Here is a 20,344-nt window from a genome sequence, read left to right as displayed (position 1 = left end):
TATGAACAGTAAATTCAACGAGTTTCATAAAATATTTCTAAATATTTTTGAATTCAGTTTTCCTGTAAAGTATAAAAATGAAACAATATGTAACAATAGATGGATTACACAAGGTATTAAAATCTCATGCAAAACCAAGAGATCATTATACATACAGAGCAGAAATAGTAATGATACAAACTTAAAACAACATTATAAAAATTATTCAAAAATATTACACAAAGTAATTCAAAAAGCTAAAGAATTACACTATAATACAACAATACAAAACTCTGATAATAAAATCAAAACAACTTGGAACATAATGAAAAAAGGAAGTGGACGTTCAAAAAGTAAAGTAACAAACTATACCCTTATATCTAACAATACAAAAACGTCAGACCCAAATGAAATTGCAAACATATTTAACAAATATTTTCTTACATTAACTGATAAACTCAACATCTCCCAAGATAATGTTACTAACAGTTTAGATTCTTTAACACAATATTTTCCGACAAAATTCCCAAATATTCAAATATTTCCAACAAACAAACAAGAAATAATTGCAATTATTAAAAATCTAAAGTCAAAAAACTCCTCAGGGTATGATGAAATAACAAGCAAAATATTAAAAGCGAGTTCACATATTATAGCTGGGCCATTAAGTTATTTATGTAACTATTCAATGATCAATTGTATATTTCCCGAGAGATTAAAATATTCAGTGGTTATTCCTATCTTCAAAAAGGGAGAAACAACGTCTCCAGAAAATTACAGACCCATATCACTTCTACCAGTCTTCTCCAAAATCTTTGAAAAAGTAATGTATAAAAGATTATATCATCATCTAGAAAGATACAACATTTTAGCCCCAGAACAATTTGGATTTAGGAAAAATAAAGGCACAGAAAATGCAACATTTAGTTTAACTGACAAAATTCTGGAGGCAGTAAATAAAAAATTACAAGTTGGAGGGATTTTCTGTGATTTATCCAAAGCATTTGACTGTATAAATCATAAAATGCTGCTAGATAAATTAGATTATTATGGAATTAAAGGTGTTCCACACCAATGGTTTCACTCATATCTCATAGATAGGAAACAGAAAGTTGAAATCAATACAACTATGAAAACTACATCGACATGGGGAACTATTAATAATGGAATTCCTCAAGGATCAATATTAGGTCCCCTACTTTTTCTAGTGTTTATAAATGATCTTGCCCCCCTTATAAAAGATGTAGGTCATCCCATATTATTTGCAGATGACACAAGTATAGTAATTACAGCCAATAACTCCAACACATTCCAATCTTCAACAGAGGAAATTCTCTTCAAAATATGTGACTGGTTCTCAGTCAATAAATTAGTATTAAATTGTAACAAAACTAACATAATTCAATTTAAATCCTGTCCAAATTCAACGTCGCAAGTTTCTAGCGCAATAATTAACAATAGATCCCTATTAGAAACAACAACAACAACCAAATTTCTTGGCTTAAAAATCGATAATGTGTTAAATTGGAAAAATCATATTAAAGAAATTACCCCCAAACTAAATTCAGCTTGTTTTGCTATTAGATCTATGCAAAAGATAGTAAATATCAATACCTTAAAAACAATATACTTTGCATACTTCCACTCGGTAATGAGTTTTGGAATAATATTCTGGGGAAATTCCACAGATAGTAACAATATATTTCTATTACAAAAAAGAGTAATTAGAATAATAGTAGGTGCCAAATCTAGGGAATCGTGTAGGACTATTTTCAAAAAACAACAAATAGTGTCCATGGCTTGTCAGTATATCTTTTCATTAATAGTCTTCCTCGTATGTAATCGTGAAAACTTTGTAACTAATTCAACAGTTCATGGCATAAATACACGTAAAAAAATGACTCTCATACTCCATCGGCAAGTCTATCGTGCTATCAAAAAGGAGTGCGTTATATGGCAGTAAAAATTTTTAATAGCCTCCCTATCGATATAAAAAATGAAACTCAAAACATAAAATTATTTAGGGCCAAATTAAAGAAGTACCTAATTTCTCACGCCTTCTATTCTGTAGGTGAATTCATGACATTCAATAACACTTCATGAAATTGATACTAAAACTATGTGTTGTACTAGTAGACTATATTGTAAATCTCGTCTGTATATATTTCATCTAGACTGTGACTATGAATTAAGATTTTATAATAGTATTAAGTTTTTTTGACTTGTTCCATATTCTAGCTGTAAGCATGTATGAATACCATGGAATGTTAATAAATACAATACAATACAATACAATACAACATTTACTTTTGTTTCTATAAATTAATGTTTTAAATTGTATTTTATTAATCTATATATCGTCGTTTATTTTATGAAACATCCATGTCACTTTCGGGGGCAAACGAAAAGAAATTAAATATCGATAGCCTACAGAAGAATATTAGATAATTCAGTATAAAACACAATGAATATGATGACATCATCGAGGATCATTGTAGGCCTATTGATGTTTAATTAATTTTTTCTTTCTCCTGGAAATTTATGCTCTGTACTGTCACATAGGAGGTTTCATAAAATCAACGATGATATTAAACCAGACGTTCTCAAAGTGGGGTCCTCGAACTCACCAGGGATTCCCGAAACTCAATCTGGATAGGGAAATATTTTCTTCCTTTAGAAGAATTTATATTATACAGAGTGAATCAAAAGTCTGGAACCATATAAATATTTCCCATATGCTTGATTTTCGATTACTATAGGTGTTACCAGTATTTGTAAGACCAAATGCTCTAACAGTGACACATTCGATTCTAGCCCTCAGCTGTCTCTAAAGCCGCCATTTTGGATGAAACTTTGAAATTTTAAATGAAAAGGTGACCATATAGGTACTGAAAATCATGTGAAATTTTCTGGAAAAAAAAAAAAAACAATAATGCAGTCCATTTTGAGATAGTATCTTTAATCGTTTTCAAGTTAATTAAAGATAACTGTCATAATGTCACAAACATTAGTTACTGCATCTACTGCATGGTATAGTACGAAGGAGGCTTTGGGAAAGGTATTTTTATGTAATACTAGTAATTAACTTTTCCTGCTTTACTGTTTGGTTAACCTGTGATAGTTTCAATGCTTGTTGTGATTATTTGAAGCTTTCCTATAACAAATTTCTTGATTTTCGTGATGGCATTATCGAAAGAGGAAAGAATTGATATTCTTCATTCTGGTGGGTTAAGCCACAGAAATGTTGCAGCAGACTGGACGAACAGTTCCCTGGACTTTGGATTGGTCGGCGTGAACCAGTAGAATGGCCGGCCATGTCTCCACCCTTGATTTTTTTCTTTTTGGGTTATATAAAGAATTTGTTATATGAAGAGAAAATTGATAATGTGGAACATTTAAAGAACCGTATAATTGAAGCCCGTGCTAAAGTCACCCCAGAAATGCTACAGAATGTTCTCTCCACATTCTTCAGTAACCTTTATATGAAACAACTAGTCAAAGTCAGGATAGGAGAAGAAACGTCGGAAGATAGTGAAATAGAGATAGGAGTACAACAAGGATGTCCTTTATCATCTACCCTATTCAACATCTACTTGGAGAATTTAGAGAACTGTTTTCAGAACATGGGAGGAGTGACAGTAGGAGGAAGAAGAGTAAAGATTATGAGATTTGCTGATGATATGGCTTTGTTAGCAGAAGAGATGATACTATAGCTAAATGACAGCTGTGAGGAGTATAATAATATAATAATAATAATGATTTATTTTAGCTGGCAGAGTTAAGGCCATAAGGCCTTTTCTTCCACACAACCAGCAAAAAGTGTATATACATATGCATGAACTTACAAAGAATTCAACAATTTGATTTAGATGAGAGTTACATGTATACAAGAGTTATTTACGAATTAAACAACAAAATACTATGAACTATTAATTAAACACTGAAATAAACTGTGTAGCAGAATTAAACTAAAATACATAGAATGTTAATATATTTCAAATTATATTAGATAATAGAAAGAGATCATTATGAGACAATTTTGAAAATGCAGCACAATCAGGATGATGTCTAAAGAAAAAAAGCAACAGTGTAGTATTGAAGATAAATGCCAACAAGACGAAGACCATGGTCATAGGAAGAAAAGTAAAGAAGGTAAACTTGCGAAATCTAAATGAGGCAGTAAAGCAAGTGGACTGCTTCAAATACTTGGGGTGTACTATAATAATCAGTAATTTGAGCTCCTGCCAAGAAGTCAAAAGGAGAATAGCAGTGGCAAAGGAAGCTTTTAATAGAAAAAGGAGCATCTCCTGCGGACCTCTGGAGAAAGAACTAAGAAAGAGACTAGTGAAGTGTTTTGTGTGGAGTGTAGCATTGTATGAGGCAGAAACATGGACATTACGACGAAGTGAAGAGAAATGACTAGAAGCATTTGAAATGTGGATATGGAGAAGGATGGAGCGTGTGAAATTGACAGACAATAAGAAACGAAGCTGTGTTGGAAAGAGTGGGTGTAGAAAGAATGATGCTGAAACTGGTCAGAAAGAGGAAAAAGGAATTGGCTGGGTCACTGGTTGAGAAGAAACTGCCTACTGAAGGATGCACTGGAAGGAATGGTGAACGGGAGAAGAGTTCGGTGCAGAAGAAAATATGAGGTAATAGACGACATCAAGATATATGGATCATATGTGGAGACAAAGAGGAAGGCAGAAAATAGGGAAAATCTGAGAATGCTGGGTTTGCAGTAAAAGATCTGCCCTTCAGCAGAACATTATGAATGAATGTATATTTGTTTGGTTAGATATTTATACAGTGCGACTCCAATTCTGTGAATGGTTGTAAGCGTACCGTGGCTTAGAAAACAATGATGATGCCAGTCCAGTTAAAGCATTGAAACTGAGTACATCATAGACGGTAAGAGATGTCTGTCAAGCGGACGTTTTTAATCATGCAACAGAAACTGCAAATTATTCGTCGAATTTAAAATGGCAGAAACTTTAAACTTATCGCAAGTAATTAGTATAATATTAGTGTTGAATGCGATTTAGAAGGTGCAGCTTGTTGTGCTAAAATTTTAACTGAAACTCTAAAGACAAGTTGGAATAAATTACTCATACATGAAGTCGAAAAGGTGACTCCTGAACAAAGAAGTCGTATGTAAAATTCACTAGTCATTACACTACAGGCATGACTCATATCATAACTGCTTGTAAAATAGTATTTATTTTTCTTTAAGAACAATAAAATTATAAGTTTGTTGGGAACTCTTTTAGTCCTAAAATTATGACAGCTCTTACTTACTTAAGTCTTTTAAGGACCCCGAAGGTCTATTGTCGTCCTCACATAAGCCCGCCATCGGTCCCTATCCTGAGCAAGGTTAATCCAATCTCTACAATCAAGAAAAAAATATATTTGATATATAAAAATGTTATTTGTGTTTAGTATTAAAGCAAATGTTACTGTACATCATATAACACTGCGTATTTATTTGTGGTACTATTGTGACTATGAGCTCTTTCTGTGAAGGATTTTATACAGAATTGGAGTTCTACTGTATTTAAAATGCTTGAATAGCGTTTCTCCATCTTGACGAGATTCGATGATTGCATATTAATGAATAGAAAATAATTCGACTACAGTTTTTCGTGTAGTGTTTAAAATAATACGACGGCTATTCATAAAGTAACTTCCGTTTATTTTTTACAAACCTGTGAATGACGTTACAGAATTGGGTTACAATACGTTTGAAAGTATATATTCTAGTTTATTTTTCCGCATAGTTTCCAGTTACATGACAACTGTCTTCTGGGACAGAAAAGGAATTTTGCTAGTGGAGTTCTTGGAGAGGAATGCCACAATTAACGCTGAGCGTTACTGTAACACACTAACAAACTTGAAAAGGGCCATTCAAAACAAACGTCATGGCATGTGATTTTCCTGCATGACAACGCCCGGCTCCGTACAGCGCGTCGTACTGCAACCAAACTGCAAGAGTTCAACTGGGAAGTATTGGATCACCCTCCCTATAGCCCAGATTTGGCGCCTAGCGATTATCATCTCTTCATGCACATGAAGACATGGCTAGGCTCGAAGCGCTTTGACGATGACGAAGAACTGAAAACCAGCGTCGTAGGTTGGCTTCAGTCGCAGACGGCCGAATTCTACGATTGCGGAATTTCAAAGCTCGTCAAACGCTACGATAAGTGGTCTCAATGTGACTGGAAACTATGTGGAAAAATAAATTAAAGTGTATACTTTCAAACGTATTGTAACCCAATTCTGTAACGTCATTCGCAGGTTTGTAAAAAATAAACGGAAGTTACTTTATAAACAGCCCTCGTAATATTTCATTCGACTGTTTGAACTACATAGCCCATCCACGCGGCGACCACGTTTGTTCTTCGTGGATAAGTCTTTCGACATAGAAGGATAAAACAAGTGGACTGGCTTCAGCTTATTTATTATTTTATTGGGTTACTTTACGACCCTGTATCAACATCTCAGGTTATTTAGTGTCTCAGTGAAATGAAGGTGATAATGCCGGTGAAATGAATCCGGGGTCCAGCACCGAAAGTCACCCAGAATTTTTTCGTATTGGGTTGAGAGCAAACCCCGGAAAAAATCTCAACCAGGTATCTTGCCCCGACCGGGGTTCGAAACCGGGGCACCTGGTTTCGCTGTCAGACGCGCTAACCATTACTCTACAGGCTTGGACTTCGTACAGCTCACATTCGTTTAAAGACAGAATATTGAATGCTCTCAAATCCATTGTCGTGAACATTTGTACTCTGGACTTGAAATGTCATCGTACTTCATTTTCATTGCCCGATTTATCACGACCAGTGTTAAAAAAATCACGAAAACATTTTAGAAGCTCCGTTGCTACACCGCCAGGAAGCAGTGTTAATATCCGGTGTATAACTTTATGTCATTCTTGTTCGCAGTGCCCAAATTACAGTTCATTTCAACATATGGTCAGTGGTGGAAGCGGGCACATAACTCAGCGTTGCAATATAAATGTTCTCCATCTCCTCACTTCTCAAAGAATGTTCCATTAAAGCAAAACAAAATACTCCCTTCTACAGAAACTCCGTTGATGCATTGCTGACAGATAAGCAGATTTACAAGGAAAACACGATGGGAAAACGGATTCCTAGGATATGGTACATTGCGCCTCTTTCTTTACCGGTACTGCTATACTTTTCACTATTAACAGCATTAAGTACTGCAGCGTAAAATTCTCATTATATTGTAACTCACAAAGTAACTACTGGGTGTTCATTTCAAAGTGTGTCATGACGTCACTGTTGTTGGGTCACCGATTTGAAGCGAGTTTCAGCTTATATGTCAGAGAAGTTGCCTATTATTTAAGGCGTTCTTCATTCTGAACTTGAGAACGTGTACGGTATAACTTGAACGTCGTAGCAATAGATGGCGGTCTGTACGGTCTGTGTGCTACCATAACCTCTTTCGAACTGTGTTTTGCGCCGGCAAGTCGTACGCAGGGTATTTTTTGTTATCATCAGTTGCTTACGGTAACATTCCACAACACAAATCAAATGCTCCGTGTCCATGTTGACCGTCAAAGTTAATGTCAAATTTACATTTGAACAATTTTTTTTTACATTTCCTCCTTTATCAATAATTTGATTTATTTCATGTTTAGCTGAAACCAACCGTACTCCCTCGCATAGGAATACGAAGGGAATTAAAAAGAGCTTGTGAAGCTTACTGGAATCATAAAATTACTCCTAACAACAAATACGTAAGTAATCGTCTTAACCCTCTCCCCACATCCCGACAGTACGTATTTACAAACAGTTCACATTCCTGCCACTACCGGCGTTACCGTACGTATCGGTACGTACTATTCAGAATGAACGCCGTATTTACTAGGCAACTTCTCTGCCTCATAGGTTATACACCTCTGCGGAAGTGTAGGAAGATTGAATTCTCTAGGCTCATCGGCTAGCCACATGACGGCATACAGCGAGCCATGACACACTTTGAACTGAACACCCAGTATTACCACAGTCTAGTATATAAAGTCACGAAGCTTAATACGTAGTAAATACTCATCCATAGATAGTTGTAACCACTAGGATCGCTAATATCGCCTCATTACAGACAAAGCGAAATAGTACCGGCACAGTCTATTGTTCCTAACACCCTCACAACTCAACACTTCATGACTGTATATACTAGACTGTGGTATTACTAGAACTATTAGGGTAACTGAGTCGGGGTGCCACTTAGTATTGGGCACTCAATTTTTATCCTAACTCTATAATTTCGGATGGATCCAAGTGTTAATCCATCAACTTTTCTGTAGCTTATACAGAGTGTGAGTGAAATAATCCTGCAAATTGAAAGGGACGATAGAGTACACTTAAAAGAACAGAAAATCTATATTACGTTTTGTGATTAAATCAGACCTGCAGAACTGTAGCTCTTGAGAGCGACTGCTTTCCTCCCCTTTCTTACCCCACCCATCTTTTCTACCTGTGCGGTCACGGCGTTCTAGTTACTCTCGGCTGCATCAACATTCATTCTCGCGGCGGAAGTCGATCATCCCCAATAGAAGTGGAGTGAGGCTGACGTCATATTTCCCCTACTTGCGAGTTCTGCAGGCCTGGATTAAATGCACGGTTAATTAGAAAATTAAGTAGGAAGTTCCAGCAGACTGGCAACATTGCCAACTTTATTTTTCTGAGAAAACTATGAACTTTCCACTAATATGGTATAACACTTTTTTGTTACATACAACATGAGCTATTCGTTCGACAATTCTGCTGGATTATTTCACTCCCACTCTGTATAAGATTTCAGGATTACCCGGTTATTGGCTATGAACAGAGCCTGGCAAAATGTGAAATTTCATATTTTAAGCCATGGCTGCTATCAATAAGGAAACAAGAATTTTCATGATTCACGATGTTTAAGATGACATTAACGCAAAACAAAATTTCATATTTCATGGCGTTTTGGTAACATTCTCTTTTCTATAAAAATATTCCTGCCTTTTTCAAATTTGGCACCTTTTCCTTCCGTTAATATTTTTAATAACTAAACAGAATCGGGCTTCCCAGACGTTACAAAGAGACGAGAGATATGATTTCTAGGAAACACTTGAAAACATTCAGGTTATTCATTCCACCAGGATTCTCAAGAGCAAGTGAAATCTCAGTATTCTCATTTAGAGTCATTAAACGTGTAGGGTTAATAAATTCAAGAAACCGAAAAAAGTGCTTTCGTTTAGTATTCTGCAATGTTCGAACGTGAGCGAGGCAACCAAGATATTACAAACTTCGCCTTATTTCATATGAAAAACTAATCGCAAGACCTGTGCTAAAATCTTTAAGCGTTTAAAAAGGGGTGGGAGTAGAAGACAGGAAATATACATATTTATAACAAGATAAAACAAACACGACAGGCTTTTTTGCAGAGCGAACATTGGCGAATATCGAACTTCGCCATACTTTACCAAATTTAACCCAACCTAACGCCTGTAATGCACTATGCTAGTTTCTGTTCTACTATTGATCATTGTTTTGAATTCTGTGAAGCGATGTTTTTCATTACACAAAAGAACGTTAATTAAAAAGTTGAAATATTTTGTCAAAAATATGGAAAAGTTACTTCAATGTAACAGTGAAATTAAGTGCGCGATTGAACTATTGTAGATGAACACTTTCCGTGATGGTCTTTAGTGAAAACCTACATGTCGAACACATAATGTAATACTAGGATTATTGAATATCCAAGTTTATTGAATCCTATTTTACCGTTGGGTATATTAGGGCTGTAATTATATAGGCCTACATACTCGTATTACAGTAGAGCATCGATTATCCGGATACCGATCAACTCAAACATCGGTTAACCGAAAGCGTTCCAGTCAGAAAATTGTACTTTAATGGCCATTTTGAACTTGTCAAACTAGGCTAGTCAGTTCTCTGTGTTATTTGTAAGGCGTGTGATACAAAATATATATGTACAGTTTTGTGTTTAATATCAGTGTTTCTTTGTTTCATACTGCTCCTATGACACTGGTACAATTTGTTTTCGTAAATGATCGGTTATCCGAAAAATCAGTTATCCGAACATCCCTCGTCCCCAATTGTTTCGGATAATCGATGCTCTACTGTACATAGAAAAACTTAAAAACTTTCTTACAAGTACACACTGAGCATATTACTAAGTAAAACAAATGTATTACATAAAAAATACGCAGGACATAAATACACAGACATTGCATAAAATATATACAATTGACATAAAAGACACATATTACATTAAATGTGTATGACATAATAAAAATCACAGTTGTATTATGTACAAATACGTAGATATGAGATAAAATAGATAAAATATATAGAAATAGATACACAATACATGAAACACAGACATACTACGTAAAATACATAAGCAGGACGTAACACACACAGACTTATTACATAAAAAACCGTAAGTATTTCATGTAAACAGACATATAACTTTAAGGACATTATTTATAGGCTATGATACAAATATGTAGATATGTAATACTAGGAAAAGCAGTAACATGAGCTGGTACCAGGAAATCTAAAGGAGGATAGCAATGGCAAAGGAAGCTTTAAATAGAAAAAGGAGCATCTTCTGCGGATCTCTGGAGAAAGAACTAAGGAAGAGACTAGCGAAGTGCTTTGTGTGGAGTGTAGTATGGAGTGTAACATTGTATGGGGAAAAATCATGGACATTACGACGAAGTAAAGAGAAGCGAATAGAAGAATTTGAAATATGGATAAGTTATGGAGAAGGATGGAGCATATAAAATGGAGGACAGAGTAAGAAACGAAGCTGTGTTCGAAATTGTGGATGAAAAAAGAATGATGCTGAAACTGATCAGAAAGAGGAAAAGGAATTGTTTGGGTTATTGGTTGAGAAGAAACTTCCTACTGAAGAATATTATAGATTTATTAATTTGTCATACAGAATAATATCTGTAATATTGACAATTAATATTTGAGAAGAAAAATTCGCTCCGGCGCCGGGGATCGAACCCGTGTCCTTGATTCTACGTACCAAGCGCTCTGACCACTGAGCTATGCCGAACTCAAGCCACAAATATTAATTGTCAATATTACAGATATTATTCTGTATGACAAATTAATAAATCTATAATATTCTCATAGCTAGCAGTGCATATGTCTTTACAGATTACTATGCACTTAACTGCGGAATCCCGGCCAAATAAGTCACTCAGCTGAGTGCGGTCCTAGTATAATGGCAGTTGACATTGGACATATATGTCAACATATAACTTATGCCTAACTTGGAATCAGGCCACAAAGGGAAACATTGAAGGAGGAGAATTCGATCCAATGCTGTGGGGTAATGCCGCGAATTTTTTTCCCCAATATTAATTCCTACTGAAGGATGCACTGGAAGGAATGGTGAACGGGAGAGGAGTTTGGGGCAGAAGAAGATGTCAGATGATAGACGACATTAAGATATATGGATCATATGAGGAGAAAAGAGGAAGGCAGAAAATAGGAAATACTGGAGAATGCTAGGTTTGGAATGAAAGACCTGTCCTTGAATTTATTTTACTTTAGTGGGTTATTTTACGGCGCTTTATCAATATCTTAGGTTATTTAGCATCTGAATGAGATGAAGGTGGTAATGCCGGTGAAATGAGTCCGTGGTCCAGTACCGATAGTCACCCAGCATTTGCTCATATTGAGTTGAGGGAAAACCCCGGAATAAACCTCAACCAGGTAACTTGCCCCAACTGGGAATCGAACCCGGGCCACTTGGTTTCGCGGCCAGACGCGCTAACCGTTATTCCACAGGTGTGGACACTGTGAATGAATGAAAAAAAAAGGTAGGCCTGAAAGTTTGTGCGTGTGCTGAACCTACGTGAGTTTTGATTAGTACCGTTGGGTCACGAACAGGTGAAACTGTGGTGTTGACAATTGGGGGAGGCAGGGAGTGTCCTATCTGCTTTTCACTTCATGAATTGAGGGTGAGATAAGCACATGGTACGATACACACGTAAAACACGTAAATGCTTTATGGAGGCCATGGGATGAAACTAGGCCTACATGAATGTGATAACAAAACTGAACATCACAACATAACGCCGTCAATTGGACGGGGTATTTCTGTAAATAAACACGTCAGATGACATTATTCACAATGCATATAAATTGCTCATAGATGAGAAAGGGGAATGAGGTAGAGTCCGGTACCAAAAACCAGCGAGGTTGATGTTGTGTCCCGCACATTTTATGGAGAATAATAATATAAACGTAGACTCTAAAGGGCAGAGTATAGCAGGGGTGGGAATAAGGTTGAGATCTTACTTCTCAAGAAGTACTCATTACAGCTAGAGTCATAGTATATACAGTCTAGTATATACAGTCACGAAGCTCAATACGTAGTAAATATGCATCCATAGATAGTTGCTAACCACTAGGATCGCTAATATCGTCTCATTACAGACAATGTGAAATAGTACCGGCACAGTCTATTGTTCCTAGCACCCTCACAACTCAAGCTTCGTGACTGTATATACTAGACTGTGGTCATATGAGACGCTCCTCTCTCTCTCTCTCTCTCTCTCTCTCTCTCTCTCTCTCTCTCTCTCTCTGAAATCCTGTCATCTGCCTTCTCTTGGGGGAGAAATTTAGATTGAAGATGAAGGGTGCATGACGAGTTTCTGACCCTAAAAAATCAGATTATGGGGGTGGGAAATTACATATTTACTGCACATCAAGGAAAGGAACGTTTCTTGTTCGTACATGGAAATATCGTTATTGTACCAAGTATCGTGAATTTTACCATCTTCATGTGACCCATCAACTTACCTTCTTGCAGACGGAAAATTTATTTATACCAGTAAGTATTTCTACCAAATGTACACAATGTACGATTTAAATAATGTTTTGTGTAAGTCACTTTTATACTTCTTATTGCCTTCTCAGTGCAGTTATCTACTTCATAGATTCAGTTTTTGTTTAGTCCGTAATACCTAGTTGCAAATCCAGAAGGTTGCAAGTTCCACTCCTCATAGGTCATGGATTTCCTCTATTGATCTAATTCTTCTGGCCGTCGATATGGACTAACATATTATCTATATGTGAAAGCCGAAATTTATAACTTTTACAAGAGACAAAATTACTTTGCTATGGAAGCGAAAAAATCACTTGCCTTTGAGTGGAAAAACGTGTGAGAGTGTGTAGACAATGCAAAAAGAAACGATAGATCATTTCACTAGATGTAATAGCCATACATAATAATACATCTGTATAAAATGTAAATGTGTAAATTATAAAAGTAATCAATCTTAAAGAAATATGAAATGTTATAAAGAAATTCTCAGTTATTTTAATACGAATTTTATTAACAATATGTTTGGTTACATCTGTGAAGTCACGGCTTCAAAATTTCACCAGATAGGTACATACGGTAACATTATTTTGGGACCGAACCGATTTTGCTTAACGACGACTTTGACAGGCTGACATTACGAGGTATTAGGGTTCCAGTAACATACATATTTTCCATCGCTCGTAACACTTGGATGGAGGTATGCAACCATAGACACCCGACAATTTGAAAAAAAAGATTGAGATATTTGCACAAATCTGTTGTTGGCTGGTTTATTATTTAACTCAGATAAAAAAATGCAATATCTGCACTAAAAAAATGCAATATCTGCACTCTGTTTAGAGCGAGATCATTCTCTTTCAAGGGAGTGCTAGAATTTTGTATGTTTATAATTTCTTTGTATTATATTTTTTGCCAATAAACATTAAATCGATTTGTGAGTGTCAGCCGATTTTTATAGGTTATTCTGTGTGTATATAAATTGTAATTTAGGCCTATCATAAAGTAGAATTAAGATATGAATTGTAAATAACTTAATTATGTATCATGTTTAGTTAATATTTCATTATAGCCCATGTAAGATTGTTAATGTACATGAAAATGATTTTTATATTTAAGTATGACTTATCTATTTTTGTCATTGTTTCATTATGTATTTCACTTCTGGTAGTGTGGAAGAGAAGGCCTCATGGCCTTAACTCTATCAGAATAAATAAAATAAATAAAATATTATTATTTAAGCAAAGTTGTTTTAATGCATAAAATTGATTTATTTTGCTTCGAAATATTAAATCAGCTGCTAGTTTGTTGTTAAAAACCGGTTATAGTCTTTTTTTATTAGTAATTGTGCCATTTTTTTGTGATAGTATGAATGTTACAATACTTCTTGCACAAAATGTTTTATAAATAACAAGATTGACTTCAATAATCAATATCTCGAAAAAAAAATTTTTGTTGTTCTCTTATTGCATAATTCCGTCCAGTTCTTCTGATAAATGTACTATCATCCATAGGATTAACGATAAGCTGACAACAAATATGCACTCTGCGTTGAGCCTGTTCAGATGTCAATTCATGGGGCACAGATCTAAAACTTCTATATCATTTTCTAAGCGTCCTAATGTGGCTATGTATAGTATATTTTGTCAACATACGAATACATTCTTGTGAATATTCTTTCAAAACTTTGCGAATATTCTTAATATTCCATACGTTAGGTCTTCCAGGACGTTGTAAATCTTTAATGTCTCCTTTGCCATTATTGAAACGTTGGAACCTTCATTGTGCTACAGACTCACTTATGATATCTTGACCGTCGACTTCACATATTTTTCGAGCCGTGGAAATAAGCTTTATAATATTTAGAAGGACTCTAACCTCAAACTTTATTACTTTCATTTTATATTCTTTGTATTAACAGTTGACGACTCGCTTACTCACAATACGCAGTAATAACCATTGCCTCCTGTAAATTGCATTGTCCAACTAAAAATTCATTACAATCTTACAAAGTACCATTCTTAAAAACTGTCAGTCCTTATGATATAACCTAATAGCCTATTTGCATTTTATCTCCAAATTTAAGAATTTAAAGCCTACTACAAACGCACAGTCTTGTCCGTGGATTTATTTCTCGAGGTATATGGCATTCATATCATTCTAACCTCTCTGATGATTTTTTCCCCCTTTCTTAACTGCAAATGAACACAAACGCTATTTAGGTGTAAATTCTTCTGACATTTTGTATATTCGATTCTCTCATCGTTTCAAATGCATATCATTTTACCTTTTAGGTGCGTTTCCAAATTATATGTAATACGCTTTGTCAAATCTGGCAACCTTTTCATAAGGGAAGCTAACTTTCTTCTTTTTTTCTTCTTCTTCTTAGGTTTGCAATGCAAGACGGATCACGGTGCAGTCCACAAACCGTTCAGTTATTTCTATCATTTTCAGCATTGGTCTTTTGTTTATATATGAATGAATGAATGAATGAATGAATGAATGAATGAATGAATGAATGAATGAACTACCCATTCCCATGTGATCGATTTTTTACTGTCTATAATATTCCTTGGCTTTCATGCTGTACCTAAACATGATGCTTGCCGATTGCATGGGACTTGTTCCATGTATTATATCTAAGTACATAAACATTGGCTTTCTCCTATATCGACGGAGCAGTGTATTAATAACTTATATCTTAGAGCTGACTGTACAGACCCAGAAAAAAAATGGGTCTCTTAATTTTACCAAGTTCCAGATTCAACTCATTGTGCATGTGCAGTAAACAAGAGCACCTAAGTGTATGCTACTTGTGGTCAGTCTTGCGAAACTTGTTGCCTACAGTCAGGAGGACTGCTACCAAGACTCGGCCCACACCGTATCTATACAATGTTCAGTCGATAAATAAGTAGCGATGTCTTTCGTGACAGTTATTGTTGTCAGCTGTTATCAAGCGACAAAACATATTTGTCACTAGTGCAATTCTGAATTTACTAAACAGCTTTTGTATGAATGTCAAAATAAAACACATTATAGTGAAAGTGCAGCGCCTTGAGTTGGAACAGGAAAACATAATTATTCAACTGGTAGTCTAAAAGGCTTCTGATACTTAATAGCGGATGAGAAAATTATTACATAATTATTATATAATATCGTAACAAGAAGACATTTTTTCTTAACAATAAATACGTTCTAGTTCTAAAATACAGTGATAAGACTTTTTCAAAAATATTATGACAAGTTGAGAACGTATGATTGTAGTGTTAACGAATAAAGACTTCAAATCCTTTAGTATCAACTCATTTTCTACCAACGTTTCACATTTCTCTGCATTTAGAATTATACCAAACACGAATTTACAAGGGTATACAAGTGTCATTTCCTTGTACGACTTGAGAGTCACTAATATGCTAATAAAATTTATAGATTCATCCCTGTTACCAGTTATTAGAGATGAAAAACAGTTTTCACAAATACTGTATAACATATTTTGTTTTATTTTGAACAAAACTGATCTTAACAAATAGTAAAGAGCTTGTTGTTCACTCAAGTCAATATTTCTATTTTCAGTTAAATTACAATTTAACCTATATAAATTTCCTTTTTCTCACATTCATCTTTATTAGACCTTTCTGTTTCGGGTTTACTTACATATGTACCTAGAAACTCAATTAATTGTTCAGAATCGCAAACTGCGTAATTTCCATGCTTTGCTTTTGAGAAAAACTGAGAAATCGTAATATAATTTTGAATTCTTTTGCATCCGGGATTGACTTTATTGAACGGACAGTATAAAATAAATTTTCTGACACATTCTGCGTGGATATCTTATCTAGCATAAGATATTAATTGAAGTTCGCTTTATTAAGACAACTTTCTTGAAAATCAAGAACTGTTTTTGTTACCAGTATTATACCAGTTTAGAATGGTTTCCAACGTCCGCTTTTGCCAACCTTGATATTTTCAATTATAAATATTATGTCATTACTTACTTATGGCTTTTAAGGAACTCGGAGGTTAATTGCCGTCCTCACATAAGGTCCACATCAGTCCCTATCCTGTGCAAGATTAATCCAGTCTCTATCATCATGTTCCACCTCCCTAAAATCCATTTTAATATTATCCTCCCATCTACGTCTCGGCCTTCCCAAAGATATTTTTCCCTCCGGCTTCCCACTCCCACTCTACAGGCCTATGCATTTCTGAATTCGCCCATACGTGCTATATGCCCTGCCCATCCCAAACGTCTGGATTTAATGTTCCTAATTATGTCAAGTGAAGAATACAATGCGTGCAGTTCTCTGTTTTGTAACTTTCCCCATTCTCCTGTAACTTAATCCCTCTTAGCCCCAAATATTTTCCTAAGAACCTTATTCTCGAATAACCTTAACTTCTGTTCCTTTCTCAAAGTGAGAGTCCAAATTTCACAACCACACTGAACAACCGGTTAATATAACTGCTTTATAACTTCTAACTTTCAATTTTTATAGCAGACTAGATGACAAAATCTTCTCAACCGAATAATAACAGGCATTTACCATATTTATTCTGTGTTTAATATCCTTCCGAGTGTCATTTATATTTGTTACTGTTGCTGCAAAGATATTTGAATTTTTCTATCTCTTCGAAGGATAAATTTATAATTTTTATACTGTATTTCCATTTCGAATAATATTCAGGTCACGAGATATAATCATATACTTTGTCTTTTCGGGATTTACTTCCAAACTTATCGCTTTACATGCTTCAAGTAAAATTCCCGTGTTTTCCCTAATAGTTTGTAGATTTTCTCTAACATATTCATGTCATCCGCATATACAAGAAGCTGTAACCCGTGCAATTCCAAACCCTCTCTATTTTCATGAATTTTCCTAATGGCATATTCTAGAGAAAAGTTAAGAAGTAAAGGTGATAGTGCATCTCCTTGCTTTAGCCCACAGTGAAAATGTGTCGTTGAGAAAATTAATGATTGACGTATATTCCTCCTCTTGTTTGTGACTTAATGCTAATTTTGTACAACGACAATTGATTACATATTGATTAACTGCACAACAACACGGCATTCTTCAAGATGACAATGAAATAAGACACTAGAAACCTGTGTTCCTACGCAAGTCTTGCGTTGTACAGTCTGTCCGCAGGAGTAAATATGGCCGCCGAGTGGGCATTTGTCGGATCAAAAGAATGCGGTACTCTCCAATATACACTGCTCTGGTTAATGACGAGTAAGATAGTTTATAAAAAGAGTAGCAGTTGCTGCCTCTTATTATTTTCTCTTCTGTGTTACAATTCTATGTCGGCTTTAGATTTTTCAATAAATTTGTTACATGCAGAATCTGTTTACGATTTTTTTACTCTTTAATTGGTCTTATCTTCATAGATGTCAAGTAGCCATTTAGACCCTGATCATTCTTCAACACATCTCGTTGCTGGTAACCACTCTAGACCAGGGTTGCAGAACTGGGGAAGAGAGGTTTGGAAGCATGGGGAAAGAGTTTATTCCTCGTCCACAATCCCCCGGCCTTGAATTACGTATCTGTGGCGTCCGCAAGCACATTGAATACATATTTCCTCTTCTCCCTACCATATCCAATGACGTGTAGGAGTGAAAGGGAGGGATCAGTCAAGTGTTCCGGCTTGTGACGTGTGCCACAACTGTAGCATCCCTGCTCTAGATTTTTCTAGAATTTTGTAAAAAAATATTTTTATGAAATATAGCCTACAAGCCATTTAATTCTTAGATCGGTAGCCCAGTATGTCTTCTGAACACGAATTAAATTATAAAATTAGATATTTCTCCTTGACACTTATACATCAGATTCCATTTTTATTATCCATTTAGCCCATCGCTATGGAGTAACGGTTACCATGTCTTACAGTGAAACGAACGGGACCGGGTTCAAATCCTGGATAGGACAAGTTATCTGGATGAGGTTTTTCTCTAAGATTCCTTCAATCCATTAACAACAAATCCTGTGTGACTATCAGCGCTGAACCTTGGATACGCTGACATGTTCAGCTAAATAACCATAGCAGTTAGCGTCGTAAGCCAAACAAATTAAATTATTCCCATTTATTTTTCGAAGTGTCTATAATTAAAATCGCGGAATTTTCCTTTGTATTCTCCTCTAAGAGTTCAAGTTTTAGAACCATAATTTGTATTTATTGGTCTTATGAGAGTAAGATTTGTCTGCATTCTTTATATCTTATTTAGGTATCAAATAACTGCAGAATAATAAAATTTATAACGTACAGTACGTATGTAATGAATGCATGTGCTAATAACGGGTGTCCACAAATCAGGTTGATTCCCAAGTGTTTTCCGCCGGCAAAGCGCTGCGTTGCACGGCTGCTAGGGTAATTATAATTTAACAAAGTTTTATGATTTCCAGGTTTATATATGAATAATTATTTTTTTACATTTCCTTTATCTATAATTTGATTCACTTCATGTTTAGCTGAAACCAATCGTACTCCTTTTGTTTCAATAACTTACTTCGGAATGGAAATTCGGGACCTGGCACTGCGATCTTATACGATCTATTGCGCTAACCCTCAAGCTAGGCGCATTCCCATACCCACACCGGCTACTACACTAAGGTTCGCTGCGTACCTAGATTTCGAGAAACCCCACTCGTCCCTGGACCAGCCAATCCCATGCGTCGCCAGCCGGCGTTCGGGGAATGCGACGGAATGGAGAGAATTTGACGGAATGATGTAAGTGCCTAATGTGGGGAAACGGGAGAACCTCGAGAAAAATCCCGACTGCGACCTTATCCGCCACAAGAGTAAAAAAATTACAGGCAGGACCGAAACTCGAACCCGGTCCGCTTGCGTGACAGGCTGAAGGCCTGGTCACAGTCACCGCAGAGATATAACTTACTCTACTGATGTACTTACTTCAATTACTTATTAGGCTGTTACAAAAGTAATCAAATGGTACTCACAATACTCACCATTAGGCTACATCAGACGATCGAAGCTCCTGCTTTTAAGGACTAGTTTATATTTTGGTAGAGATAAATATAGCGTTGTATCATGTTCCCTGTGCTCAGCTTACTTCGTAGTAGAAAGTGGGCCTGAGTGTTTCAGTGAATATCCCTTAGAAGTTCCTGGAATTGTCAGACGAAGGCGCTCTTACGGATCATATTCACCGCTTTTTCAACCAATTTCAATTACATTGTCCAAAGTGATTGGATCTGTGTAGTGTGCCTCACGGTCAATAAGGCAATAAATCGCTACAAATGTATCTTTAGTTAGTCTCTTCTCTGTCAGGAATTTGTGTAGCCTTTCCCTGTATCCTCTTTCATGCTCCATTGTAGAGGGAGCGCATGTGTTCGTGTAGAAACTATACTAGCGTCGCTCTGTCTTGAACTCTGACACAGCGAAAGTGACGTGTTAGTGGCAGCGTTGCCAAACCGAGAATTTCTAACAGATTTCAGACCTTCGATATCTCGGAAGCTTGAAGAACTGAGGCCATGAATTAGATCTT

The sequence above is a fragment of the Periplaneta americana genome, chromosome 8, assembly GCF_040183065.1.
Source record: "Periplaneta americana isolate PAMFEO1 chromosome 8, P.americana_PAMFEO1_priV1, whole genome shotgun sequence".
In the NCBI taxonomy this organism is placed as follows: Eukaryota; Metazoa; Arthropoda; class Insecta; order Blattodea; family Blattidae; genus Periplaneta; species Periplaneta americana.
Note: the sequence above shows the minus strand (reverse complement) of the source record.